General features: G+C 37.3%; 1 non-coding gene and 2 pseudogenes across 3 annotated transcripts; all 3 read right to left on the bottom strand.

Moving 5' to 3' along the window:
- Window positions 1-4,701: 4,701 nt before the first annotated feature.
- On the bottom strand, window positions 4,702-7,316 carry LOC149823266 (thaumatin-like protein pseudogene; annotated as a pseudogene). Its single transcript, XR_016435037.1, has 3 exons — window positions 7,263-7,316; window positions 6,196-6,312; window positions 4,702-5,539 (listed from the first exon to the last, which is right to left on the bottom strand). The product of XR_016435037.1 is annotated as a thaumatin-like protein pseudogene (transcript).
- An 848-nt stretch (window positions 7,317-8,164) lies between these two features.
- On the bottom strand, window positions 8,165-26,410 carry LOC149823264 (protein TOC75-3, chloroplastic-like; annotated as a pseudogene). The gene is made up of 8 exons (XR_016435036.1): window positions 25,722-26,410; window positions 24,145-24,168; window positions 23,469-23,662; window positions 23,248-23,354; window positions 16,265-16,464; window positions 10,705-10,953; window positions 8,824-9,020; window positions 8,165-8,740 (listed from the first exon to the last, which is right to left on the bottom strand). The product of XR_016435036.1 is annotated as a protein TOC75-3, chloroplastic-like (transcript).
- LOC149823265 (small nucleolar RNA snoR83) lies at window positions 9,428-9,548 on the bottom strand. The gene has a single exon (XR_016435173.1). It is a non-coding gene; the product is annotated as a small nucleolar RNA snoR83 (small nucleolar RNA).
- Window positions 26,411-27,492: the final 1,082 nt, after the last annotated feature.

The raw sequence follows: 27,492 nt of genomic DNA, 5'->3' as shown, positions 1-27,492 counted from the left end.
CACCGTCCTCCGTGAACCGGCGTCGTCATCCTTTGTGAACCGGAGTCGCCGTCCTCCGTGAACCGTCCTCCATGAACCGGTGCTCTCCAGCGTCACTGTCCTCCATGAACCGGCACCGTCATCTTCCGTGAATTGGCGTCGCCGTCATCCTTCGTGAACCAGCGTCGTCGTCCTCCATGAACTGGCATCGTCGTCCTCCGTGAACCGGTGCCGACGTCCTCCAGCGATCGCCGACCGTCCTCTGGCGTCGTCGTCCTCCATGAACCGGTGCTCTCCGGCGTCGTCGTCTTCCGTGAACCGGCGCCGACGTCCTCCAGTGATCGTCGACCGTCCTCCGGCGTCGCCGTCCTCCACTCTCATGTACATGTTCTCCAACGCGCTCTCCGACGTCGCCGTCGTCCGAAAAAGTCGGTTTAAATCGAGCGCGATCGATTTAAATTTCGAACGGGGAGAGAGGGAAAATTTCACGCTCGGTTTAAATCAAAAATTAGCGAGGGATTTAGCGAGGTAAATTTTCCGTCGCTAATCCGTCGCTAATTAGCGATGAAAAAATTCTCTAGCTAAATCCCTCGCTGAAATGTTTTTCTTGTATTGAGAATTAGTGACGAAAAAATTATTGTCGTTAATTCATCACTAATTAGCGACAGATTAGCTAGAGAAAACTTTCATCGCTAATCCGTCACTACTTAGCGACGAATTCGTGAAGAAAGTTTTTTCTAGCTAATCCGTCGCTAATTAGTGACGGAAAAAATCCGTCGCAAATTTTCGGAGCTAATTAACATTTTTCTTGTAGTGTTCCTTAATCCATTCCCACACTTCTGACTTCACACACAAATATTTTAAAATTTAATTTGATGTCCATTAGTCAAAAGTAAGTGATATTCTCTAAGTACCCCTAAATACTTCAATCTTTTTTTCTCTTTAGTAAACAACCTAAAGCAATCATTCTTTACAATGCTATTTGACATCTTTTCAAACTTGAGATTTATAGCAACATAAAGATGATTGAACCATTGATGTTAACTATACTAAATAGATACTTATGAACAATAATATTTTGGCAATTATTTTTTTAATATATCTCTTATCATACTTGCGCATTGAAAGATTATTTGGATGTGCACCATCATTTGGAGTACACATCAATGTTGCTTGCTTGTTTTGAACACCAACACGCCTCGTACAACGCAGAGAATGCCACCTCAATTGAGTAGTGGGCACTCCTTTTTTGTGCTTGAATTCTCTTGCACAATGCTTACAGTCTCTGCTTTCTTTTTAGATGGAAATAACTCGAAATCTTCCCATACTAGAGATCTTTTGGCCTTAGACTTCTGTTGCATGATCAACTGTAGGCTCATCCACAACATTGACACCTTCATATCCATAATTCCATGGAGATGTACATTACTTTGTTCAGTAAGACCAGGGATTACGCCTTGAACAATGACTTCATATGGAACAAGACCAAATAATACCAAACTAAGATACACTGAAAATAATGATAGATAGCAAAGATATTATATAATCTGTCTTCACCATGATAATCATTACCGTAATGATTTCTTCCTGCTAGGCAAGGAATGTTCATTACCCATTCCCAACCAAAGACCAAATAATACCAAACGAAGATACACTCAAAATAATTATAGATAACAAAGACACACTCAGACAAAGTCAGACCATACTTCAATGAAAAAATAAGCCAATAAGATTTTAGAATAACCTGATTTACTGTTCAGGTTGGGCCAGGCCTAAGTTCAGATCAGCTTAACGAATTGAATCATTCAGTTTCAGATTTTTAGATCTTAAACAGACTCTGACCATGAATCCAACTAGAATAGTTTGACATATTTAAATAGTGAATTGGCCACATTTGACATATTTCTATTATTAACCAAAACAAGGATTTGTGCCAAAATTGAGTTTCATCTACATCATTGTTAGTAAAAAATAATATTTTCCCTATCTAACTAGTCTTTACGTATCATTTCCACAATATCCAGGGCACCAACAATCAACAAGTACTTCAACCAATACTTCAAATGAAAAAATTCATTGCAATTTCATTACAAAAGAAATGTTGGATCAACAATGCAAAACAAAAGGTAATGACAACCCAGTTGTTAAAATTACACTAAAATTGGTAAAAATGCAAGCACCACAATGCAACTGCTAAAGTTCCTTCCTCTCAAGCATTATAAGTTTAGTAGCCTAAAAGCCTTCCTTTCATCTTACAAATTAATGTCTAGTGAAATTTTTAGCCTAGTTCACTTGACTCCTAGACTGTTGTGAGACAAAGTTTAGGGTTTAGGATTTAGAGTTTAGAGTTTAAGGGTTTAGGGTTTAGGGTTTTAAGGTTTAGGGTTTAGGGAGTTGAATAGTTCCAAAGCAGCAAGAGACATTTACAAGCATCAGAAGACCCAAATAAAAAGAAGAAAAAAGAATCATAAACAAAAATGAAAGCCCTATTATATATCACACAACCAAGAGATGACCTCTCTATGTTGAGGCTTCTTTTCCTTGCATGCTGTAATGAAATAAGAACTGGGCATAGGAAAAGTTTTTTTTTTTTGAAAGAAGTGTTAGGGAAGGAAGTGGAGAGGGGAGACGACGATGGAGTTTCTAACGACATCCTGGTCTGGATGTAGCTGAAATCAGGAGATGGGAGGGAATTTGGTAGCCAAACTCACTGAATGAATTTAAGAATATTTTCAGTGAGTTTGGATTTTTAAAAATATTTTTTCAATGAGTCAGGATTTTTTAAGATATTTCTTTACGCAAAATGAATTTTTAAAAATATTTTTCAGTGAGTGAAGAGTTTTTAAAATATTATTTTGCTCTAAAATAAATTTTTTTATTTTTTTAGTGATTATAGATTTTTTAAAATAATTTTTCAATAAGTCAGGATCAAAATGTTTTTTAATGCGAGCATACGAACCTAAACAAGCAATTGAGCTGAAACGAGTTTGCGAGCATTATACGAGCCGAAGAGCTCGTAAATGGCGAGCCTAAACGAGTCAAGCTGAGATGAACATGCAGTACTTGTTTTGATAAGGTATGCTGAGCCAGCTTGTGTTCGACTCATTAGCTAAATGAACCGAGCACAAATGAGGCTTGGGACGAGCCGAACCACAAGCGGCTTGGTTTGTTTACCAGCCCTAGTTGTAGGTTCTATAGCAACCCTCTTCACACACCTATGTCACAGAGACAGGCCATTTTGGTGGTGTGTCCCTGGTTACACGAGCAAACATGCTCAAACACTAGGACGTGAATGAGTAATATTTTAATATTATGATATATCTTTTAATATTATTTTAATAGAAATATAATTTTAGTATTAAAATTAATTTTTTATTCATTAAAAAATTAAAGAATCACATTTTCTTGTTTCCTACTTTTCAAAAAAATCGAACTTACAAGTAGAACCTGCAGCATACGTCCTCGTGTCCATGTATCTTTGTAACATAGTCATACACCAGCAGAATTTTTTTCCCCTAAGAAAACACCATGAGAATTAGGTTAATCCATTTCTTAGCTTCTTGGATTTTTTGGTAGGTAAAGAAATTATCATCAAAGGGAAACCTAATGAAAATAGAAAACCGATGCTGAACAAAATGGTTTGAACCTATTCTAAATGTGGTCGGGTGTCATTGGGTTCGGGTTCGGACTCGGGTCGGTTAAAGTAGGAAGCGTGTTTGGGTATATAATGGATTTAGATTTGGGTCCGTTTCGGGTATGAAATGGGTTTATATATATATATATATATATATATATATATATATATATATATATATATATATATATATATATATATATATATATATAGGGTTCCGGTCGGTTCAGTTTTACATTGTGTGAAATTAACCATTTGGGCCAGGTTTGAAAAACTGGTAAGAGATCTAAATGGGTTCAAGTCTACATTCATTATACTCAAGACCCAACCCGTTTTCTCCACGAGCCTAGATTTTAGACCTGGCCCTAATCCATGGGTCTTTTTAAAATGGGTCAGGTCGCGTCTAATTGGGTCAGTCAGGTATACCCGACCCATTTCACCCCTAAACATAGCCGATCACCAGTAGGTTGTATTCAAGCCTCACCACACACATCTTCTTTCAAGTAAGGTGTTGTGGGGACCATAGTGACAAATATCACGAGATTTATGAAAATCTCGTGATAATATCGCGAGAAATTGCCTGAAAGTTTAAAACGGCAATTTCTCACGAGATTTTCAAAATATCACGAGATTTATGAAAAAACATAAATACCGTGATTTAAACACGATATTTACGTTTTAAACGGCTATTTATCGTGAAAAACTTGTGTATTTTTTATTTTTAAATAAATTTTATTAATATTTTCTTATAAAAAATATTGTATATATATTTTAATTATTTTTTTTATTTCTGAGATTTTGCCAAAAAATGCGAGATTCATGAAATTTTTTCAAATTTTTACAAGTTTTTGAAAAATGAGAAATTGCCGATAAAAACCATCACTATGGTGGGGACTCAATATGACCGGATCTGCCAGAGAGAGAGAGAGCAAAACTTATTGTTGCATACAAATGCTAGGCTTAACTAGGTAGCAAAACTTAGAGAGAGAGAGCAAAACTTATTGTTGCTTACAAATGCTAGGCTTAACTTGGTAGCAAAACTGAGAGAGAGAGAGAGAGAGAGAGAGAGAGAGAGAGAGAGAGAGAGAGAGCAAAACTTATTGTTGCATACAAATGCTAGGCTTGACTAGGTAACAAAGCTCTTAGTCCCCCATTTCCATACAAACCAGGCATAACTTAGTACAGTAAACAAGTGCTATATTAATGAACATTGGACTAATATTGACTAGGAGGGCAGAAGGTGATTATGTATCTTGATGCCATGCACTTGTGAAGACTAGTGGAATCATCATATGGAAAACTGTAGGCTCTTGGGCATACTGCCTTGAAAACATTGGAGAAGATACTGGGCTTGCAAGTATGTGGTGTAGAATAGTTGCCTGTGCAACAATGCTCTGCAGTATTTAAGGCCAAGCATGCACTCTTGCAACCAACCACCCTACCCCCTTTCCTCACTTCCAATTTAGATGGGCAGCACACATTCAAGTCAGACTCACATGAAGCCACTCCACACCCAATGCCCCCTCCAACTGGAACCATAGAGATTGGCACATTGAACCCATCAACCAAGCTCACATCATAGAAGTGCAAGGGTGACTTGGACGTGCCAAGTGTCATCTCGACAACCGTCATCGGCGGCACACCTCCGGCTCCCCTGCAATGCAGTAGGCCAGAACAGTCCCCTGTTTCACAATCACCCCGGCCTTGTTCGTCGAACCGGCACAATTGGCGGCCCCATATCCTCCCCGACCAGCCTTGTGTCACGTTTACAACGACTTCCTTGCCAAAACCCAAATGCAAGCCACCATGTTGTGGCGTGTCATGTCCAGCACCTCCCAGTACGCCAGGCCAGATGCTCTCCTTGCATCTATTCACTAGCATGAGCTCTATCCCATCTGTAAAAATGCAATAAAACTTGCAATTTAGCTACACATTGCATTATAATTAGCAGAGAATGCAGAAAACAGTTAACCATAGTGATCAAATAATGCATATTCATTGATCAAAGAATGTAGATTGATTACATGAACATAGTGAGTTGCATAAGATGAGGAAGAGTAGGAAGAGGGGAGAAGATGAATGCATCTTTGGTGTCCAAGATTGGATTTGTGCATATCAGAGTGATGGGTATGTCTTAATTTATAGCAAGAAAGCTAGTGGGCCCATATTTTTGGGCCATCCAAATATGATAATGCAATTGCCAAGTATTAAAGAGCGGATTTCGAGGAAATCGGTGCTTTATACTCTTTCGCTTTTCACTCTTGGCATATATCCTTTGCTTTGTAGAGCTTCCTACCTTTCACATATTTTTGAGATTGGATTGAACATCATGTGTGTGTGTGTGTGTGTGTGTGTGAGAGAGAGAGAGAGAGAGAGAGAGAGAGAGAGAGAGAGAGTTTTGTACAACTGCTCTCTTGTATTGGAAGGTTTTGTACAACTGCTCTTTTGTATTGGAAACTCTTGATTCAGTAAATGTACTTGGCTAGATTTTGTGGAAGAGCACCATTAGAACCATGTCAACGTACTTCGATGGAAGCTTCCGTAAATTAGCCCTTTAAGTTATAATTCATGTATAGCAGTACCTTCATGTGCTGCACATTATCCCTATTATTCCTTGTGATCTCTTGGGCATCTTTCTTTCTAAAAGGTGTAGGCATGGTGGAGGGGGAATTTGTTGGCTTTGAGTAAGGTATTAAAACCTGGTCATGACTCAAATCATAACCACAACTATGTCACAGTGACACGTCATTGAGGCTCCATGACACGACTTGACATGTACTGTTATTACTTCACTAGTTTTTCAGAACTTCTAATCAATTGCAGTGATATTTCAATAAAAATGTATTTTTACATATTGAATTGTCAAAAAAATGTATATATTGAATAAAAATTAAGAAAAATTTGTGTCATCGTGTCCTATTTTTCAAAATAAAATAAAATTCCAAGTCACATATCAAACTTGTGTGTGGCAACCATATCCTTGTGACAGAGAAGATCAGAAACATGCTTAACTGTTGTACTCTTCCCTCTTAATCCATTTTGCTTTCCTCATTTCTAATAGGTCTCAAGCGCAAGAAGAGGTCAGATTAGATACAAGCCAGACCTAACCCAGCTCGTTCTGAGCTCAAGTCTAAGCCTATTCCTAACTTTTTTTTTAACTTAGAACTGGGCCTTCTGCCATATGGTAATCCACAACTGGGATAAGCCATCCTCAAATAAACCTGCACCTTCCATGCTAATGCTGGATTCGATCACCTATGAGGCCAGGACTAGGACAAGGTCAGTTGGTCTGGGATGCAAATGGTTAGGGTTCATGTCGGATATCCAACTGAATCCAAATCTTTTTAGTCGGATTCGGTAGCCAGAACGGGATCTGATTAATAAATGGATCCAGATTTAGTTTCAAGTTTTACATCTGAGTCCAACTCTGAATCCAAATACATGCAATGTCAGATTTTATGCAAATCGGTCCGGATTCCTTTTTGGCTGATCTGCAGACTCTGAATCGAAATCCGGATCTGATTATGTTATATCTGATTAAGTCAGACTCGGTAACACCTACATCCTACCCAAATCCGACCTGTTTACATCCCTAGTTGGGCTCAAGCCCAGCCACTCTTGGCTGGCTACTCGAAGACCATCAGGCTACCATCCCCTCATTTGGGTTCCTGATAATTGCGATCTGTATCAACTGCAGATCCATGGCAAAGTTTCTTAGTGATTGAATCTGCAAGGTGACATATATAGAAGGAAGCCATGCTAAAATCAAGCTATCTTTGTCTTCAATATTGAACTAAAGTCTCTAGTTTTTCTACATTTCCTTTCTTTTATTTTCTTATGTTTTTTTTTTGCAGAGTTCCTGTACTTACTATTGCATTACTAATATGAGTGGCTCTGTGGCTCCCATCTTCATGGTACTCAAGTTGATAGTGATAACAGATTACAATTTGGCATTAGTATTAACATTTTTTATCATCAACTTTTTTATTAAATTGTTGATCTCTTGATATAAATGAGCTGCTGTTGTAGGCCAACTTGCTTAGATTGATGACAACTTTGAAAAAAACAAATATTCTTGGTCCACACAGATCAAGTCTCATACTGCAAGATCTTTCTCAGAACCTTCACAGTATTTATTGGTGTCTTGTCAACAGGACATTGACGAAGAACTCGTGGAGTTTTTTAGAGAAGGAACTCAATGTCACTGATTAAAATGCCAACATGCAGACCTATGACAGTGTAAATGAAATTGGGTTGGAGAGGAGAGGAGAAGAAAAGCAAAAGCAGCATAGAAGAAAGCCTGTCACATTGATGCAGCTGTAGATACCGGGATACAACTATGTTTATCAAATTTTCAATATGACTAACATTCACCCGGGAGTCAAAATGAAGTATCCATGTGACAGAAAACATTGATGAGATTGAAGCTGCACTTGCTAAATTAAAAAAGGAGTTCGGTTTTTAAGGGAAAGGCCTTTTACATTTACATGCTCCAGCGGAAGATCATTTGGAAAGGCACTGCATTGATTTGTCTGCCATCACATTGTCATGTTTCCATAAGCCACCATAGGATCCTTTATTATGTGTAATCAAATAAATCAGGCAAAGGTGAGAACATCACCAAGGTTCTGTTAAACATATTTACATTGAATGTAACTTATTAATCTTGTAGAAAACAAATCATTTCTCCCCAACTAACCCTATTAACATGAATCATCTCTAAAACAAACAAATTGTTAATCTTGTAGAAATCAAAACCAATTATATACTCCCAAGTGACACTATCTACATGAATCATCACTAAATCTAATGAATAATGCAAAGTTTGAAACATAATTTTTCAACTTTGGCGTGAAAGCTGACGCATTGTTTGATCCACCAACCCTGCCTCAAAATCTCTCTCCAGCACGAAGGAACACAGCACCTGTGCCAGAATTGTGATACACAGCATACTCGGCTCTAAGCAAACCCAGCTTGATGCCAACACCATAAGATGAACCACGGCCAACTCGATGGAAAAATTCAGTTGGATTTCCCTTGACATCCTTGGAACTTCCCAAGTCATTTCCGTGTTCCATGAAAGTGTATACCTGTGTTTCTTATCGGTATTCGCAGTTCCACAGCAACCTAAGTATGAAAAGGTGAGAGAGAGATAGTTAGTTAATATTCAAAGCAATGAAAATAGCACAATGTAAAGCAGGTAATCATACCTCAAGAACGCTCCTACAAGCACCCAACTAGGGAGATCACCCACACAACCACCATAATGTCCATGAAGGACCAACACAGGAGGTGGCGGCTTCCCGGTGCCTTCCTCCACCGCCTTTAGCGGAATGAAACGAGTTACTGTCAGCTGATGACAGTTGAAGAATGGAAACTTGCTGCCAATGCCTAGACCCTGGTCCAACTGCAACACAGAAGATGTGACAAAACTGGATGAAAGCAAGACACTAATTATTTTCTACAATTAGCAAGTCATTGCATAAACAAGCTGAAAAAATCATATCGATTGGTAAAACAACTACTAGTCACACCAATAAGCACAAAAAGAACAAGAACAAAAGCAAAGTAGGAAAACCACAAAACAAAGCATGACAAAAACTTTTGGCTTGTTTTCATGAACCATGAGATTTTCATGAACATTTAAAATTTTAGATATTATGTTATTTGTGCTGTTTTAGTATTGCAAGTGACTTTTACAAACAAAATGTCATGTTATTTGTGATGTTTGACTAATTGCAAGAGAGATGCAAACATGTTTCTGAACAAAGGGCTTTGAAAAGGAACTATACAATGTATGTTTCTCATGATTAACACTGTAGGACGAGCTACTATAAGACACCTCCAAGAAACAAAAAAGTGTCGTCAGTGGAACTCCCAGAGTCCATTTCTGCCTCCCAAGGAATCAAACAAACTTTGAATGGTTATTTGGGATTATGGAGGCATGTGCAAGGTTCGATGTTAAAAGCTTTAAGCATTTAAACTTTTCATGTAATTCTTATTGCTTGGTAAGTATTAAAGTGAGAATAAAATATTAACCAAGTTATAAAGCAGTAACTTTACAAAAGTTCTAAACACACACCTTTTCATGAGTAAAAGCACTAAAACTACATGATTAACTACTGAGACAGCCAGAAGAAAACGTAAAGATGCTACCACCAATCTTCTCTCATTTGCTTCTTCCTTTCACTAACAAAACACACTTCTAAGCATTCTATAGCAACCAAGAGAATGTGTAAATTTCAGATTACTAACTGGAGGAAAAAGGAAAAGGAATACCACTAACAAAAAGCATAAAAACAGTGATGGAGGTTGTGTTATTTATCAAGGAAAAGCATATACAACAAAAAAGGCGATAAAGAATTTACTTTATTCCTTGAGAGATGAGCCTCTTGAACCCCAAACGCTCAATGGTAACCATGTTTTAACATTTTTTTTCAGTTATTATGGAAGTAGAAAACAAAAGATTGTCCAGTGTTCAGACAAAGCTGCAAAAGTGACTTCAGAAATGAAAATTATAAAACCCCCTTTTTCATGATTTCTTTATGTGATACAGTAAGCAAGAGAAACCCACTAAAGAATGGAATGGTGCAATCAGTAAAAACTGAGAGATTTCTGTCATCTATTTGCACCTCCCATGAACCAAAGAAACACGATGAAGAGCACCACTGGAACTATAGAGGCACAGATTTTGGATGGACAACCATGTAAGGAATGAGGTGCAAAAAGGAACAACAAAAAGAAAATGAAAACAAAATAAAATTGAAAAAAATAGTTGAACATTTAACTTTCAAGAGATGCCATCAGAACTCTAATAGCACGCAGACAGTTTAGCAGAAAAGAGACATTTTTTGATAGGCTTAGCAGAAAATGAACATGTTACACAAACTGACAGGCTATGTCACACGGACATTCCATTTTGGCCCGCATATCATGTTCCCTTATATATTAGTCATATTGAAAACTTCACAAAAAGGGTTGTATGACCTATATCCAGTCATATACATGTGGCATAGCTGATAGGCATTCCTTATCATTGAAATATTGATGGCTCAAAAACTTAATTGAATAAAACTAAGATAAGAGGTTACGTGAAACACGTTCCTCTGACCAACAATGGTGTCATTTACGTACTTTGTGTTATCACGTGTGATATTTTCCTGCAAAAATGCCATACGATCAATGCCAGTGCCACTCAATGTTGTTGAAGGTCCATTCACGCCTAGTCCTCCATTTGGCAATGCTCTGGCACCATGGGTGCAGATACTACCTGTTTCATCTCATGTTGTAATTTCTTCCACAACCAGTCCATATGTGAACATGCTTTGTTGGGTGAAGTTCTGCAGAAAAAAAAGGATATTATGGTATTAACAAGCATCACTTTATGGGACAAATCAAGTTAAAATAGACTGTCGTATAATCGGATTGGGATGCATGTGTTAAATATGTATATGTAAATGAATATATTTCTGTACTGTATTGTACCACTTGTACAGCATACTGTACTGTATTGTACTATATTGTATAGCATACTGTACTGTATTGTACTGTATTGTACAACATACTGTACTGTATTGTACCACTCGTACAACATATAAATATTAATGGAAAGGGGAGAAGACATCATTGCCGCCCAACATTTTTTTCTCTCTTCCCTCTTACCTCTCTCTCTATCTCTTGCTACGATAGTAAGGTGACTCCCACATCTGATTTCTCACATGGTATCAGAGCCAAGGGCGTGGTAATCACGATCATCTGGAAGGCCCCTAAGGACCTTGACGTGCGTTTTTGGGCGTTCTCAAGGAAAGTTTTTTTTTTTTCATCTTTTCTCTGTTGTTTCTCCGTTGAATCACTATATTTCGACGTCGTTTCTTCATTTCCTCATATCGTGCATCTTTTCCTTCTTACATATTCTGTTATCCCCAATTTTATCAACCCTAATTTCTGTTTTCCCCAAATTTGGGAACCCTCATTTCTCAAAAGTGCCTCTTTTCTCAAACTTCTTGTGATTTCTTATCTATTTCTTGCAATATAGTTGATAAATCGTACATTCTGCACGATTAACTAAAAAATCGTGATTTCCAAAACTCAAAAATTTCTGTCCGTACGGTTCTGTCCGTACAACCTACGAATTTCTGTCGTGCTGTTTGATTCATCTTTGATCTTCTTCCTTATGGATTCTAAAATCAGCCCCGGATTTCTTTCTCAACTTGTTTCTCACAAATTAACTCATGATAACTACTTACTTTGGAAACGCCAAATTCTACCGTTTATCCGAAGTCATGGTCTTTTCGGGCATCTGGATGGGGGATCACCCGCCCCACCTATGACTATTACGCAAGAGGTAACTGGTAATGATGGGAAGATGAGTTGCATTGCTATTCCAAATCCTGCGTATGATATTTGGTTTCAGAAGGACCAATCTGTGGTTGCCTATTTGACTGCCACGTTATCTGATCGTATATTACAAACTATCTCTGACCATTTTACTGCTGCAGAACTATGGAGACATCTTGCTCACTCTTATTCACAGGTTTCTGAATCACGTGCACTTCAACTGAAATGGCAGTTCCAATCTATGCGAAAGGGAACTAAGACCATTACTGAATTTCTAGGGGATATCAAAATTATCATTGATCAGTTGGCCGCTATTGGATATCCTGTTTCTGACAGAGATGTTGTTCAGCAGGTATTGGGAAGCCTTGGGCCCCAATATCGTATGTTTTGCACTGCATTACAGGTTGCCTCTACACTTCCATGCTTTGAGGATTTACAGGCCAAACTCCTACAGTATGAAGTTAGTTTGACTCAAGATCATCTTATTGATGATCCTCATCCTGTCATGTTTACATCTGGGTCTACCTCATTTCGTCCACCTGCTGCTCATATGGGCCGTGAAGGACTCCTTCCTACTCCTACTGCTCCACCTGCCACTAGAGGTACCCGTGTCCCTACTTGCTTCCATTGCAACAAGCGTGGCCATGTGAAAGCAGATTGTTGGCACAACCCACAGAATCGCAACAAGGCAGGGAGGCCAGGACCAAGAGCTGGACAGATGAATGTTAGACAGTTTCAGGGGCAGCCGCAGGGAAATTTTCGAGCACATCAGGGTACTGATCAGGGACAGAGTGCAGAGTTGCCACATGATGTGCAACAAATTCTGATGACTGCATTTAACAACATGAATTTGCGTCAGAATGATGATGGAGTTTGGTATATTGATTCTGGAGCAACCGCACATGTTACTTCTGATGCAGGTAAACTTTCCTAACATGGTTCTTTATATTGGCACTGGCACTATTGTCACGGGAGATGGTTCCCACCACCCTATTTCTCATACTGGAAATGCATCTCTCTCTTTGTCACAATCTACACTACCATTGAAAAATGTCTTACTCACTCCTGCCATTGAGAAAAACATTTTATCTGTTTCTAAATTGGTTGATGAAACAAATTCATCCATGGAATTTACTCCGTCTTCTGTTTGTCTTAAGGACCTTCGAACCAAGAAGATGCTCGCTAAGGGTGAACGACGCGGAAACATGTACGTCTTCGAAGCAGCCCCCGGGACTTTGAAGACGTCATCTACCGTGTCTCAATCTTTTCCTGCTTATTTGAGTCAGTCTTCTTCTGTTATGCAATGTAATAAGCCAGTTTCTTGGCATCGTCGGTTAGGTCATTGTAGTCAAGGGTTCCTTGACAAATTGTCTTCTCAGGGGTTTTATTCCCAAAGTCAAATTAGATCATAAGTGTCCTAGTTGTAATGTTTGCAAGAGTCATGTACTTCCCTTTCAAAGTATCAATAAAAGAGCTTCCAAGCCATTTGAAATTATTCACTCTGATGTTTGGGGCCCAGCTCCTGTTTCATCTCTATCTGGCTCTCGTTATTATGTGTTATTTCTTGACTCTTTCACTCGTTACACTTGGATTTACTTTATGAAATCTAAATCTGAAGTGTTCAAACTTTTCAAACAATTCCATGCTCTTGTTCAGAACCTTTTCAATTCAAATATCACTTATTTCCAGTGTGATGGTGGTGGAGAATACATATCTCATGATTTTAGTGAATATTTAAAGGACCATGGCATCACACGTAACTCCTCTTGTCCTTACACTCCACAACAGAATGGAGTAGCAGAACGTAAGCATCGGCATATTGTTGAAACCGCGTTAAGTATGATGCACAATATTGATATTTCTTTCTCTCTTTGGACTGAGGCCTTTCACACTGCAGTGCATATCATTAACAGGTTGCCTATGGAATTATTAGGAGATCAGTCTCCTTATTATTTGCTTCACGGTTCTCACCCTTCTTATGATGATTTGCATGCTTTCGGATGCATTTGTTATGTCCATGTGGATCATTCTTTACGTAACAAGTTTCAGGACAGAGCAGTTCAGTGCAGATTTCTGGGATATGCCGATGGGTATAAAGGATATAGATGTTATGATCCTATTTTGGGTAAGATTAAGGTGTCTAGAAATGTTGTTTTTGATGATGACCATTTCAACACTTGTGATACTTCTCAGGTATATGAGCAAACTACTTATGATCCATGGCTTTGTGATACTTTGCTATATGACTCTATCAGAGATCCTGTTGTTGATGAACCAATTCAGTTTGAAGCAGACAACTCCATCATCCAGGATGCACCTTCACGGTTTTCAGGTTTGGTTTATGCCCGTCGAGGAGCCCCTTCAACTCCATCTCACGAGGCTCCAACTCTTCGACGATCCACACGTGAAAGGCATCCTATCCATCGTTGGGTTAGTTACAACAATTTTTCTCTTGACTTTCAGTTGTTTCTAACCAATGTGGCCAAAGAGAAAGAGCCGTCTACTTTCCATCAGGCAGCCCATTCTCGAGCTTGGGTTGAAGCTATGAACGAAGAAATGGCAGCACTTCATGAATGTCATACATGGGATATTGTTCCTCGACCTGTTGATAGAAATGTTGTTGGTTCCAAATGGGTTTACAAGATCAAGCGTAAACCAGATGGTAGCATTGAAAGATATAAAGCTCGCCTTGTTGCACGCGGATTCACACAACAATATGGGCAAGATTATGAGGAAACTTTTAGCCCTGTTGTCAAAATTGGCACCATTCGTGTGATCCTCACTTTGGCACTTCAGCATGGTTGGTCTCTTAGCCAGTTGGATGTCAAGAATGCGTTCCTACATGGGGACTTGAAGGAAGAGGTGTATATGGAGCAACCTCCTGGATATAGTGAACATGATGCGGCTACATGGGTTTGTAAATTGAGAAGGTCTCTTTATGGTTTAAAACAGGCATCTCGGTCTTGGTTTGAGAGTTTCTCCATGAAAATTCAGCAGCATGGCTTTTCTAAGAGTATACTTGATCATTCTTTATTTATGTATAAGAATGATCATGTTACTACTTGGGTTCTTATATATGTTGATGACATCATTATCACTGGGAGTGATGATGCACATATTGCCTTGGTCAAGTCTTTACTCATGGCCAAATTCAAGATGAAGGACTTAGGCCCATTGCGATACTTCTTGGGAGTTGAAGTCGATAGACAAGATGATCGACTCACTCTAAGTCAACACAAGTATACTCTTGACATTCTTCACACCACTGGTATGATTAATTGTAAACCTCTCAGCACCCCATCTGTCTTAAATCATAAGTTTAGTGCAAAAGAAGGCCAATTATATCATGATTCCACTTTATATCGCCGCATTGTTGGTATGTTGCAATATCTTACATTTACAAGACCTGACATTGCTTATGCTGTAAATCAAGCATCTCAGTTTATGCATGCTCCCACTGATTGTCATATGGAATGTATTAAGCGTATTCTCAGATATCTGAAAGGGACTATTGGAGATGGATTGCTCTATCACAAAGATGAAAGCTTCACTACAGGACACCGTTTACTTACATATTGTGATGCAGATTGGGGTGGGGACCCTGATGAGCGTAGGTCGGTTTCAGGATATTGTGTTTTTATTGGCCCAAATATTGTCACTTGGAGTAGTAAGAAACAAAAGGCCATTGCTAAATCCAGCACTGAGGCAGAGTACAGGGCAATGGCAGCAGGGACTGCTGATGTCACTTGGGTACGGCATCTTCTTCAAGAGTTGAATGAACCTATCTCTTCCTCTCTGCTTTTATGTGATAATCAAAGTGCCATTAATATTTCTTTTAACCCTATTCATCATTGTCGCACGAAGCACATTGAGATTGATCAGCATTTTGTTAGACAAAAGATTGAAACAGAAGAAATTGAGGCTTCGTATGTCAGATCAGAAGACCAAGTAGCAGACATCTTCACCAAAGGATTGGTTAGTCATCAATTTTGGTTACTTAAGGGCAAGTTGAGCATGATTGAAGATCATCCTCAACTTGAGGGAGGCTGTTAAATATGTATATGTAAATGAATATATTTCTGTACTGTATTGTACCACTTGTACAACATACTGTACTGTATTGTACTATATTGTACATCATACTGTACTGTATTGTACCACTCGTACAACATATAAATATCAATGGAAAGGGGAGAAGACATCATTGCCGCCCAACATTTTTTTCTCTCTTCCCTCTTACCTCTCTCTTCTCTATCTCTTGCTACGATAGTAAGGTGACTCCCACATCTGATTTCTCAGAGCATGGACACCTACATCTGTGACATTTGCTTTCAAGCCAACTCTGTCAACACATATAGCAGGGTTATCTTCTACCCCAGATCCACCTTTGAAAACTGGACTTGACTTTCTACTGTTGAAGCAGCTTGCATGGAAGGTATTGTTACGAGGATTGAAAACACTATCTAGATAATGATGTATATAACTATATATTCAAAATTGAAAGCAAGATCATACTGAAAGTTATAGAAGTGATATGAACACATTCGACCACATATTGCAAGAGAAGTCATGAAAGACAATCAATAATGCCAGATGTATTAAAAAAAACAAGTTTCTCAATATAAATCTTTCTTTCATGAGAGCTTCACAGTTAATAGCAGCAACTGAAACAAGTCAAAACCCTTCGCCGTAGTATTTGACATTTCTGCCTAACATGTGGGAAAAAAAAATCGACTAAGGCACTGTTTGGGAGTTGGAGTTGGAGAGATGAGAAGGGTGATGGGAGTGGAGAAGAGAATGGTTGATGAAGCTGGAGTTGTCAACTATATCCTTGTTAGGATATAGCTGAAATGGGGTCATCTCCACTCTCATCTCTCAAATCCAGGCTTCCAAACAACAGAAACTACACATTAACAAGGATATAGTTGGTAACTCCAGCCTTAACACCCATTCTTTTTTCGCCATCACCCCTCTCATCTATCAAATCTAGACTTCCAACAACAGAAGTGGTAGGTGGGTAGGTAGGATCACAATCCCCATCTCCGCTACCATCTCTGGCTCCTCAATTCCCAAACAGAGCCTAAACATCTAAACAGCTGGTATGTCCAAAGTCCAAATTTTTCAATAAGCATGCCCAGAAGACAATGCAGTATTAAACAATTCAATCATTTTTGCATCATATTCTTCAAGTTCCCACTTTTTACAAATAAAAACAATACATTATAACAAAACTTGGAACGTATTTTCTGCACCATCACATTTCTGTTTCAAAACTTTAGTAATAAAGGGAACAATCTTGAAGGATGAGGAGAACACAATGCAAGTGTTTTTCTTTTCTCTCTTCCCAGTGTATGATGAGCAAGCAAGGGCCATATGGTCCCAACCATTTCATAACAATTGGGACCTGAAACAGAAAAAGATTTATTTTTTGTAACTTTTATCCACAACAGCTCTTTAACACACACACACATGGACAAGGAGACAACACCAACAAGGGTAATGAGCATTCCTTGCATTGGAATCCATCCTAGTACTATTATCTATTCTCTGGTGTAAGGTGTTAAAATATGTTGATCCTTAAATGTACATATATATATTTATATATATATAAAGATACGTATACATACATATATATATATATATATGTATACATATCTCTATTTATTTATATATAAATATATATATTTTATCTTCCTAAAATACCCTCAAGGGTATTCTTGTAAATTAGCATTTTACGCATATTCCAATTGGAATATGCATTGTAATTTTTGTTTTTTTGTTTTTTATATTTTTGGATTTCGTACCACATTGGGGGCCTCCCAAAAGTGACGTTGGGAGCCCCCAACGGTCACAAATGTGACCGTTGGGGGCTCTCCAACGTCCCCTTTGGGAGCCCCCAAGGTGGTCCCTTTTCATGCTTATAAATAGGGGATTTCCCCTTTGTATTTTGTATTCTTGGGGGAGCTTATGCTCCATTGTAATGGGGTTTTTACCCCTTCTCCATTATTCTTCAATGATATGTAACTTATGACTTTAAGTCATATTTTTCCCTTTTTATGGGTTTTTATGTATTGGCACATTATGTGCGTGTGTTGTTTCCCTTTAATGGGTATATTTGCACTTTACGTGCATAAGTATGGGTTCATTATTGAACCCAAGGTATTCCAAGTCACTTTCTAACATGGTATCAGAGCAAGGTCACGATGGGGTTGTCTCTTGGTGCAACGGAAAGCGTGTCGCTCAAGAAATGGTGAAGTATTCATTGCTCTTCCTAAAGTATTATGCTTTTGAAGTTATTCGGTATGTATCCCTTTTCTCAAAAAGTATTATGCATTTGAAAGTATGTTTCTTGCATATAGTTTGTTCGTTTTGATGGTCATGATAGTTGAATTATTTCTTTTCACATTTCGTGTGCTCATATATTTTGAAAATATCTCCTTCTAAATTTGGTGAAATCGTTTGTTGTCCAAATATAAAATTCGTGTCTATTTATCGAACTACTCATAGCATATAATAGTAATTTATGTTTTTAAAAATTACCTTCAATTATGTGAGATTTATAGTTCTTAAATAAGTATTTCATGATTGACCTATAAGTTAACTTTTAAAATTATATATGATCTCTTGCTAAAATAATGATCTTTGCTTAAAATTTCTCAATTCTCATATGAACCCTAATTTGATTTGAGTTCCTCTATTGATTATGGATTTTAGTGCATTTTTTGAAAAATTTGATATAATCATTATATGAGAATCTCTCACATCTAAAATCTTTGTTGAATCCTAAAGTAGTTCTTGTTAATGATAACTTATAAGAACTCCTAAAAAGTTTTTCAATGTTTCTTTTTTGAAAAATTATTTATGATAAACCATTAGGAAAGATTGTTTTTAAAAAAGGAATTTCCCACATAGAATGCATAGTTCATCTATTGCATCCTTTTTTGGTATAAATGATTTCATTTTTCATTCTTATAAACTTGTTGGTTTGTATTTTTCATAAGGTTTCGAAATCTCTTAATAATATCTTTAAAAATGCCTACATTGGCCATAATATAGTTTTAGTTGTCCTCAATTGCACTTGTCAAGCATGTAATTACATAATTAAAACTTGAGAATTTCAAGCATTGCTCTTTTTATAAAGTGCATACTTGCTCACTTTTGTGTATTTTTGTATTTTGTGCACATTTGCTTCTCAAAATATTTGCGCTTGTATGCATTCCCTCTTTTTTATGATATACATGCCTTAGTGCATGTTTGTTTACACCTTGGTGTGTATTTGTTCAAGTATTGTATGAATGCTTTCGTGCACATCTTTTATAAAGCCTTGTGTGCTTACATGTGTATTGTCTCTTCGTAGACATTTTTGCATTATGGAGCCTTTATGCACATTTCTTATTGTGAAAAACATAATGAATTTAGATATTGAGTCCTTTTTAAATCATTGTAAGTGCTTATAGCACTTTGTACGTTTTCGCATATCTCATCTCAATCAAAGAATATTTAAAACTTGTTGTATGGGATTTAATCCCAAATCTATAAATTTTCAAGTACTTTTTCCTTGAGTATTGTGTTAAAGCCTTCTTTGTGAACCATTACGGTTCTTATGATTTCTTTAATTAAAAGCTTCTTGTGAAACATTCTATGAAGTGAAATATATTTTTTATCTCTTTTTTGTGCTTGACCACTTTTGTGGTTTATTTTGCCCTTTAGTGGCCTCTTGTGTATGTGCGTGCTTCCGTGCTTTCGCTTGGAGACGTTGCTCTTTTAAAGATTAGGCATAATTCATGTTTATGCAAAATTGTTTTTGATGGATTATATTGGACCTTTGATTCAATTTGTTAATCGGTCCTCTTTGTAAAAACTTTTTGGAAAATGATTCCTTATGTGTTTATTGCCCTTTTGTGGCATTTATATTTGTCCATCACATGTTATTTAATGCATCATTTATTTGGCCTTATTATTGTCATATTAGAGATATTTGTCGAGGTGAGTTATGGGCACCTCGTGTTGTATCATTTTAGATTGTCCACCTTCCATATTATAGATGGTTGTTGAGGTGAGTTATGGGCACCTTGGGACTCTAAAATGAGTTGTTATTTGATCTCTAATTATGAGTGTGTCACTCATTTTTTCTCTTGTGGCCATTGATATTATGGATGCTTCTATGTAAATGTGATGGACATATGGTGTTTGAAACCTTAAATGCTTTAAGGTATATTTAAAATCAAGGTGTTTTTGGATTATAGCCCAACCTTTTATTTATGAATCTTATGAGTGCATTTGCACATTTGTGATTCCGAATGTTGTGCTTATTGTGCACATGTGTTCTTGTGTTTTTTCACAAGTGTTCTTGGTGTGTGTATGTTCACACATTTGTTCTAAAGAAAATTATTTTATCATCTTGTTGAAGATACTTTTACATGCATTTATTCCAAAATGTTATTGTTATGAGTATTCATGTTTTAAAAGGAATATTGTTTCATTCGAGGTTTATTTTTATTACAAATTTATTGCCTCAAAAGTCTTTTCCTTTTATGCCCATTATCTAAGTGTCATCATATGTAGACAAGAATTTTATTACACATTCGTGTGTTTTTAGCCCTTTGTTGGCTTTTGCTCTCTTGGTCTAGTAGCTGAACACACTTGTCTTGAGTGTTTTTATATGTAGACAAGGCACGTTGATTCACACCATGGTGTGTGATTTTTAGCCTATGTTGGCGTTTGTGTCCTTGTTCTAGTCGCTTAAGATGTATGCCCATGGTTGGCTTATTTCACTCATTTCAAGTGCTATCATATGTAGACAAGAGATGTATTATGTTTTAGCCCATGGTTGGCTTATTACTCTTGTTCTAGTAGCTGAACATACTTGGTTTTAAGTGTATTTTTTACGTAGACAAGAGATACTTTTTAGTCCATGTTGGCATGTATTCTCTTGTTCTTGTCGTAGATGCACTTATTTCAAGTATTATTATATGTAGACAAAAGGTTCTTTTACACACCTTTGTATGTGTCTTTGGCCTTTAATGGCTTTATATTCTTGATCTAGTAGCTTATACACTTGATTTATGGTTTTTGGAGGACTAATGAGGAAGATGTTTGTAATGGATAAACTATTGTTGAAATTTGCAAAATTTCATTCATGACTTATGTTTTTCAAGCAAATCATATTTTTGATATGCATATCAAGTTGATTTCTTAGCATTTAATCTATATATTAAGTGCTTATGGTTTTTGCCACCCTTATATGCAAAATGAGTATTATGTATGTCTTTCATAAATGATTTTAAAACCTTGTGAACTCTTGGGTTTATTTTGCCTAAAGTATGCTTGGAGACTTTGTTTTTCTTGTTTGGCACTTCATTACATGTTTGAAGCATGTTCATTAATGAGTTCTTTGAGTATTAATTCTTTTCATGATAAGTATATGCATATGCTCTTTATGGCCTTTTTGGGCCCTCATTCAATAATGTTTATGTATATCATGCATCTTCGTAGGCTTATTGTGGTGTCCCTTAGTGGACCATTTTATTATTCCCCAATATGGGGTTATATTTGTCCAACGTTGGACCTTATGAATGCATTATGTATTCTTGCAATTTATTTCTGCATAATTTGCTTCCGCTCATTTTGTTTTAAACATGATATATGATTTTGAAACTTTGGTATCATTTTTGCATAATGTGCATCTCTTCTAACCTGTGCTAGTTAGAAATGTTCCATTTGAATAATAATACAAAGATTTGTTTTACTTGTTTCTTTGTTGTTATTTCACAGGATCTTGGAGATAGGACAAAGAGAAGTACCCCCGATAGTTCGGGAAATTTGAAGACAATAGGAGGAAGGCCTTTTCAAGTTCCATTGCATCCTTGCCGGAGCCTCTTGGAGTCTTGCCCTTTGTTCAATCTTTTCGTTTCCCCGCAAAGATTGAGGGGGGGTGTTAAAATATGTTATATTTATATATATATATAAAGATACGTATACATATATATATATATGTATACATATCTCTATTTATTTATATATAAATATATATATTTTATCTTCCTAAAATACCCTCAAGGGTATTCTTGTAAATTAGCATTTTACGCATATTCCAATTGGAATATGCATTGTAATTTTTGTTTTTTTGTTTTTTATATTTTTGGATTTCGTACCACATTGGGGGCCTCCCAAAAGTGACGTTGGGAGCCCCCAACGGTCACAAATGTGACCGTTGGGGGCTCTCCAACGTCCCCTTTGGGAGCCCCCAAGGTGGTCCCTTTTCATGCTTATAAATAGGGGATTTCCCCTTTGTATTTTGTATTCTTGGGGGAGCTTATGCTCCATTGTAATGGGGTTTTTACCCCTTCTCCATTATTCTTCAATGATATGTAACTTATGACTTTAAGTCATATTTTTCCCTTTTTATGGGTTTTTATGTATTGGCACATTATGTGCGTGTGTTGTTTCCCTTTAATGGGTATATTTGCACTTTACGTGCATAAGTATGGGTTCATTATTGAACCCAAGGTATTCCAAGTCACTTTCTAACATAAGGTGATTAATAGAGTGTCCTTTTGTGACAAGTACATACATAAAGAACTAACGGAATCAAGCTTTGAAAAATACTTAATGACAGAACTATTTATCTATAAATCAACAAAAAACATCTAACTCAAACCTCAATTGGTCAAGATACGATATAACAATCACATGACCAACCATGAAAGATAGACTTAACCAACTCAAACCAAACATATTACACCATGAACCTGTCTGGTCTAACCATGAAAAGACTCGATCAACAACACCCCCAACCTTCCCCGGTTTCAACTTTGTGTCTTCAAGAAAAAAGGAACATTCCAAAAGCTACCAACTAGCTTTCCATTCCAATCCAAGGAACATACATGAAATTCTAAAGTTGGTTCTCCATCATTCCTTTGATGCACATCCCAATAACGCATTATAAGTGTAAAGAAGTTCTTTAAACTTTTATAGGGGAACACCCTTGAAAAAAAGTTTAAAGGGGAACATAGAGAATGATAGTCATTGACTTGTCAACCACATGCATTTGCCAATAGTATTAACTCTCAAAAGATAATATCCCCCCTAAAAAACAACAGGAGAAAACTTCCTGTAATGATAAAAAAAATAAAAGTGCTTGGGCTCCTATCATTATCACTTGCACTTTTTCTGCACAAATTCGTTGTCAGATCAGTTCAAAATTATGTAAAATCATATAAACACGAAAATTGAGTCTCATTTGCCCATATTTTAAACAAATTAAGTCATCAATTTTTAGAATATAAGGACATTACCTGAGGATTAAAGAGGTTGCTGGAAGTAACTGATCCAAGAAAGGATCTTTTTAGCCCTTTATGTTTCGATGCTCAAATGAGATAGTTCCACCAGGGTAAATTGAAGCCTGAAAAGAAGTAGGCATAAGCCATTTTGTATGTTAAAGCTAAGTTAGATTTAGTGAGTACTAGCAATCACCAAGATAACGAATGGTGCAATGAATTCAACCAATAGCTCATACCAGGTTTGGCCACCTCTCATGTCCATGTACGATATTCCACTCTGTGCTGACTTCTGTTGTCTTTTGTTCAAGTTCTTTAAGCTTAAACTCCACAACCCACCCGCCCTCGCTGTTCTCATCAGCCAGTCGGCCCATTTTGATATTAGAGAATAAGTTGAGTGAATATTCCTAATAGCTTGCCTAGCTGCTTCGACCTGGTCGAAGCTGAACCAATCAAAATTCAGTAAGCAATGCATAAGTAGGAACAACCACAATAAATCTCTTATGCAGTATGTATTTCATAAACATGCCTGACATGATGCATGAAACAACACTATGAGGAACAGATAACACTATGTGCATTCATGACAAAATAGTTATCATTAAGGGTGCAACTCCTAAACAATTTATGTCCTAAGCCATCTTGAACGCTTCTAAAAAACATAGTTGCATGTGTTTCCACTTAATCCTAACTGTAGATGCTTTCATCATTACTTGTTCATTAAAAACCATGTTTTGAATTGAATTGATTTGATGAGAAGTCTTGATTTCTATTTTACCAAGTTTTGGTGCAATATGAGCCATTGATATTTGATCACTCTAAATAAGCATCTAAACATAAAAAACACCTGACCTAATACATGTTTCTACCAAGTGAGCTATAAAGAATACATCTATGAGATTGGACTAAGCAAACACCCAAAACTTTGACTCTTTTAAGCTTTTTAGGACAGCTTAAGTGATAAAGACTATTTAACAGCTACTCTCTCTCTCTCTCTCTCTCTTTATATATATATATATATATATATAATATGTGTGTGTGTGTGTGTGTGGTGCGCATGTGCATACAGTATCAATGAGTTGAAACTCATAGGTGCAAGTTGTTTTGACTCAATCTCACTTTTCAAATGTGTTCAACATAGTCAATTTATTAGAGATCAACCGTTGGATTGTGTTTTTTCGAAAAAAAATACCTTTTTTAAGGCATAAAAACTTAGTGCATATATAATATAACCATTGATTTTTTAATCAACAAAAAAACTGTACACACTAAATTTTGGTGATTCGAAAGTAGATTATGTTTGTAAGGTTGGATTCACTTAAAAGAACAAAGAGACTTATCTTATATATATATATATATATATATATACACACACGGTGGTACACACTCCTGTTTGCATAGATCTAGCCACCAAATGGTAAATCTAGCAATATAGATGTGTTTAGCATAAGTTTATTTACTATGTTAGAAGGATTTATCATCTCTAATACACCATAAGATTCCATTTTTGAGATGATGAAAATCAACGGCTCACAACAACAACAACAACAACTACGCCTTCATCCCAAAACAATTGGGGTCAGCGATATGAACCAAAAAAGAAATTCATTTTGGGTCTTCCACATGAATCCTTTTCCTCCAATCATTTCTATCCAATGCCATGTCCTCGGTGAGGTTCAAAGCATTCATATCCTTTCCTATCATCTCCATCCAAGTCTTCCTAGGCCTACCCCTACCTCTTTTAACTAATATATTTTCCCATTTCTCCAACCTTCTAACTGGAGCATCATTAGGCCTTCGCCGAATATGTCCAAACCACCGTAAACGATTCTCTCGCATCTTATTTTCAATGGGTGCAACACCTACCTTCTTACGTATCTCCTCGTTCCGAATCTTATCTTTTATTGTATTTCCACACATCCATCTAAGCATCCGCATCTCAGCTACACTCATTTTTTGAATATGATGTCTCTTGGCAGCCCAACATTCCGTACCATATAGTAAAGCGGGAAATCAACGGCTCACAATTCATGAAAATATGGGTGATTTAAAAATGGTATAGAACATCATATTTGAGTCAATTTTAACACATGAAAATAATAAATATAACATGCTAAACATGATCCAACGGTTAGATTTTTCTGTTGGCACTTAGATCAATGTAAATCAAGTGTGTAGCGCCATAGAAGTGCCCCCATATATATATATATATATATATATATATATATATATATATATATATATATATATATATATATATATATATATATATAGACACACCACTCCACAGGTTTCAAAATTCAATTACTTAGCAACTCTACCAAGTAAACCAAACTCTCCTACTAATTATAAATTTGGAATTCTACAATGACCACTGTGCTGATCTGAAATCTCTGAGACATTTGTTATCATGATGGTGATTGATTGCACAACCAACAAGCCAAGAACTTCTATATTACAAAAAATCAATCAGAAAACCGAAGATAATTTACCTGAGGGGGCAATTCCCTCTGGACGATCTCCAGATGCATGTTCCCCTAGCAGACGTTCCCGATCGCGACGCAAATCTGAATGATGAACTGCGTGATATCCCCTCCATCACCTCAGCCACGAGCTCCTTCGAGTTCAGGTCCCCCCAAAATTCATGACCTGCGTGCAGACATATCCTTCGTCGTGATACCATTTTTTGCACCTTGTCACAGACGCTTTGTAGCATCCGAGCAGTCAATTTTCCATGCTCATTGAGCAGCAAGATCACCTCCCTTCGAACCAGAAACGGGAGGAGGCACGGCTTGGACTGATTGATCCTCCACCTGAAGTCGGACGAGCTCATGAATCTCCTTCGACGTCATGTCCAGGTCAATCTCCAGTGGCTTCAGCGACAGCATCAGGCCGATGTTGATGCACCGGAAGGTGTCAGCCGGCTACTAGGTGCTCTCGGTGAAGGTGATCATGAGTCAGAGGGTTCCGTCCAGCTTCGTCACCCGTGGATGTCCAGCTTCTTTAACATGCCGCAGGCGGAAGGCTCTTGAGCTCCGCCAGGATCATGATCTTCATTTAGACATTCCCCGACGAGACCAACTCGAACAAAGATTCGCTGCTAGAGGCAACTGTCTGGCTGCAGCGCGAAGATGATCTCAAAGATCTTATAGCGCTTGAACCCACTGAGTTTGAGTCTCATTTTTCTTTTGCTTTTAGAAAACTTATTTTAAAATTTTCTTTTTCAAAAGCATTTTTGAACAAAACCTTTCTCTGAAACACGGGTTTCAAACCAGGACCTCAATTAAAATTAGTGCATCTTTGCAAAATCATCATTTTCTTTAAGTACCATTACGACACTCACTATAGGCAAACATTACTATGTTCATACATATCATTTCTTAATCCTAACGTACCATTTCGACATCGGGTCAATACCCAAAACATTTTTCTCAACATTAACAATTCTTGGCACAAAAATTACTTTAATTCATTTTTCAATGTAAAGGTTTACAAAATATAAGTACACATATGAGTATAAAAAAAGGCCAAAACAACTCTCAGAAGCAGCCTCAGGTCCAGTATCGCAGATGCTCTTGAGTTCTCCGTGTTGTACCATCCGCCCGCTTACAACAACTTAACATGAATCACTATGACTAACATAACAAGCATCTACTGTTAGAAGGCCCATCATAACCAAAATTCAAATCTTAACACTAGAAGAGTCGACCCTTCACTCTCAGGAGTCGACCTTGAACCACACTCAACATATCAAGAAAACATAAGTGTTGACCCTACCATCCCAGGAGTCGATCCTCAGTATGAAGTCAAACATGCAATTGTACAAGGAGGAGTCGACCCAGCAAACCTAGGGGTCGACCTTCAAACCAAACCACCAAGCCAAACAAGGAGGTGTTGACTCTCAACCTCGATTGAGTCAACTCTCAGGTGCCTAAAGCACCCAACTCATGGGCTCATGTTGTGTCTACCAGCGATCATGAATATACTTGTGTTACATGGCTCAAAAACTTCCACAAGCTTAACTACAATGCATTTTGTCACAACTTAACATACTCTCATGGTACCGACATCCAACCAACATACGACGTAACCCACTAGGTACTAACATCAAGCTAAAATAAAACATACCATCACAACTCTGATGTAAGCCAAACTCACACCATACCATATTGGCACCATCATAGAGTCAAATCCCAACATACCATCATGGCACCGACATAAAGTCAACTCACAACGTACCACTATGGCACCAACACAAGGCCA

This window comes from Nuphar pumila, chromosome 10 (genome assembly GCF_984573655.1).
Source record: "Nuphar pumila chromosome 10, dmNupPumi1.hap1.1, whole genome shotgun sequence".
NCBI lineage: Eukaryota > Viridiplantae > Streptophyta > Magnoliopsida > Nymphaeales > Nymphaeaceae > Nuphar > Nuphar pumila.
Note: the sequence above shows the minus strand (reverse complement) of the source record. Positions and strands in the feature narration are given on the sequence as shown.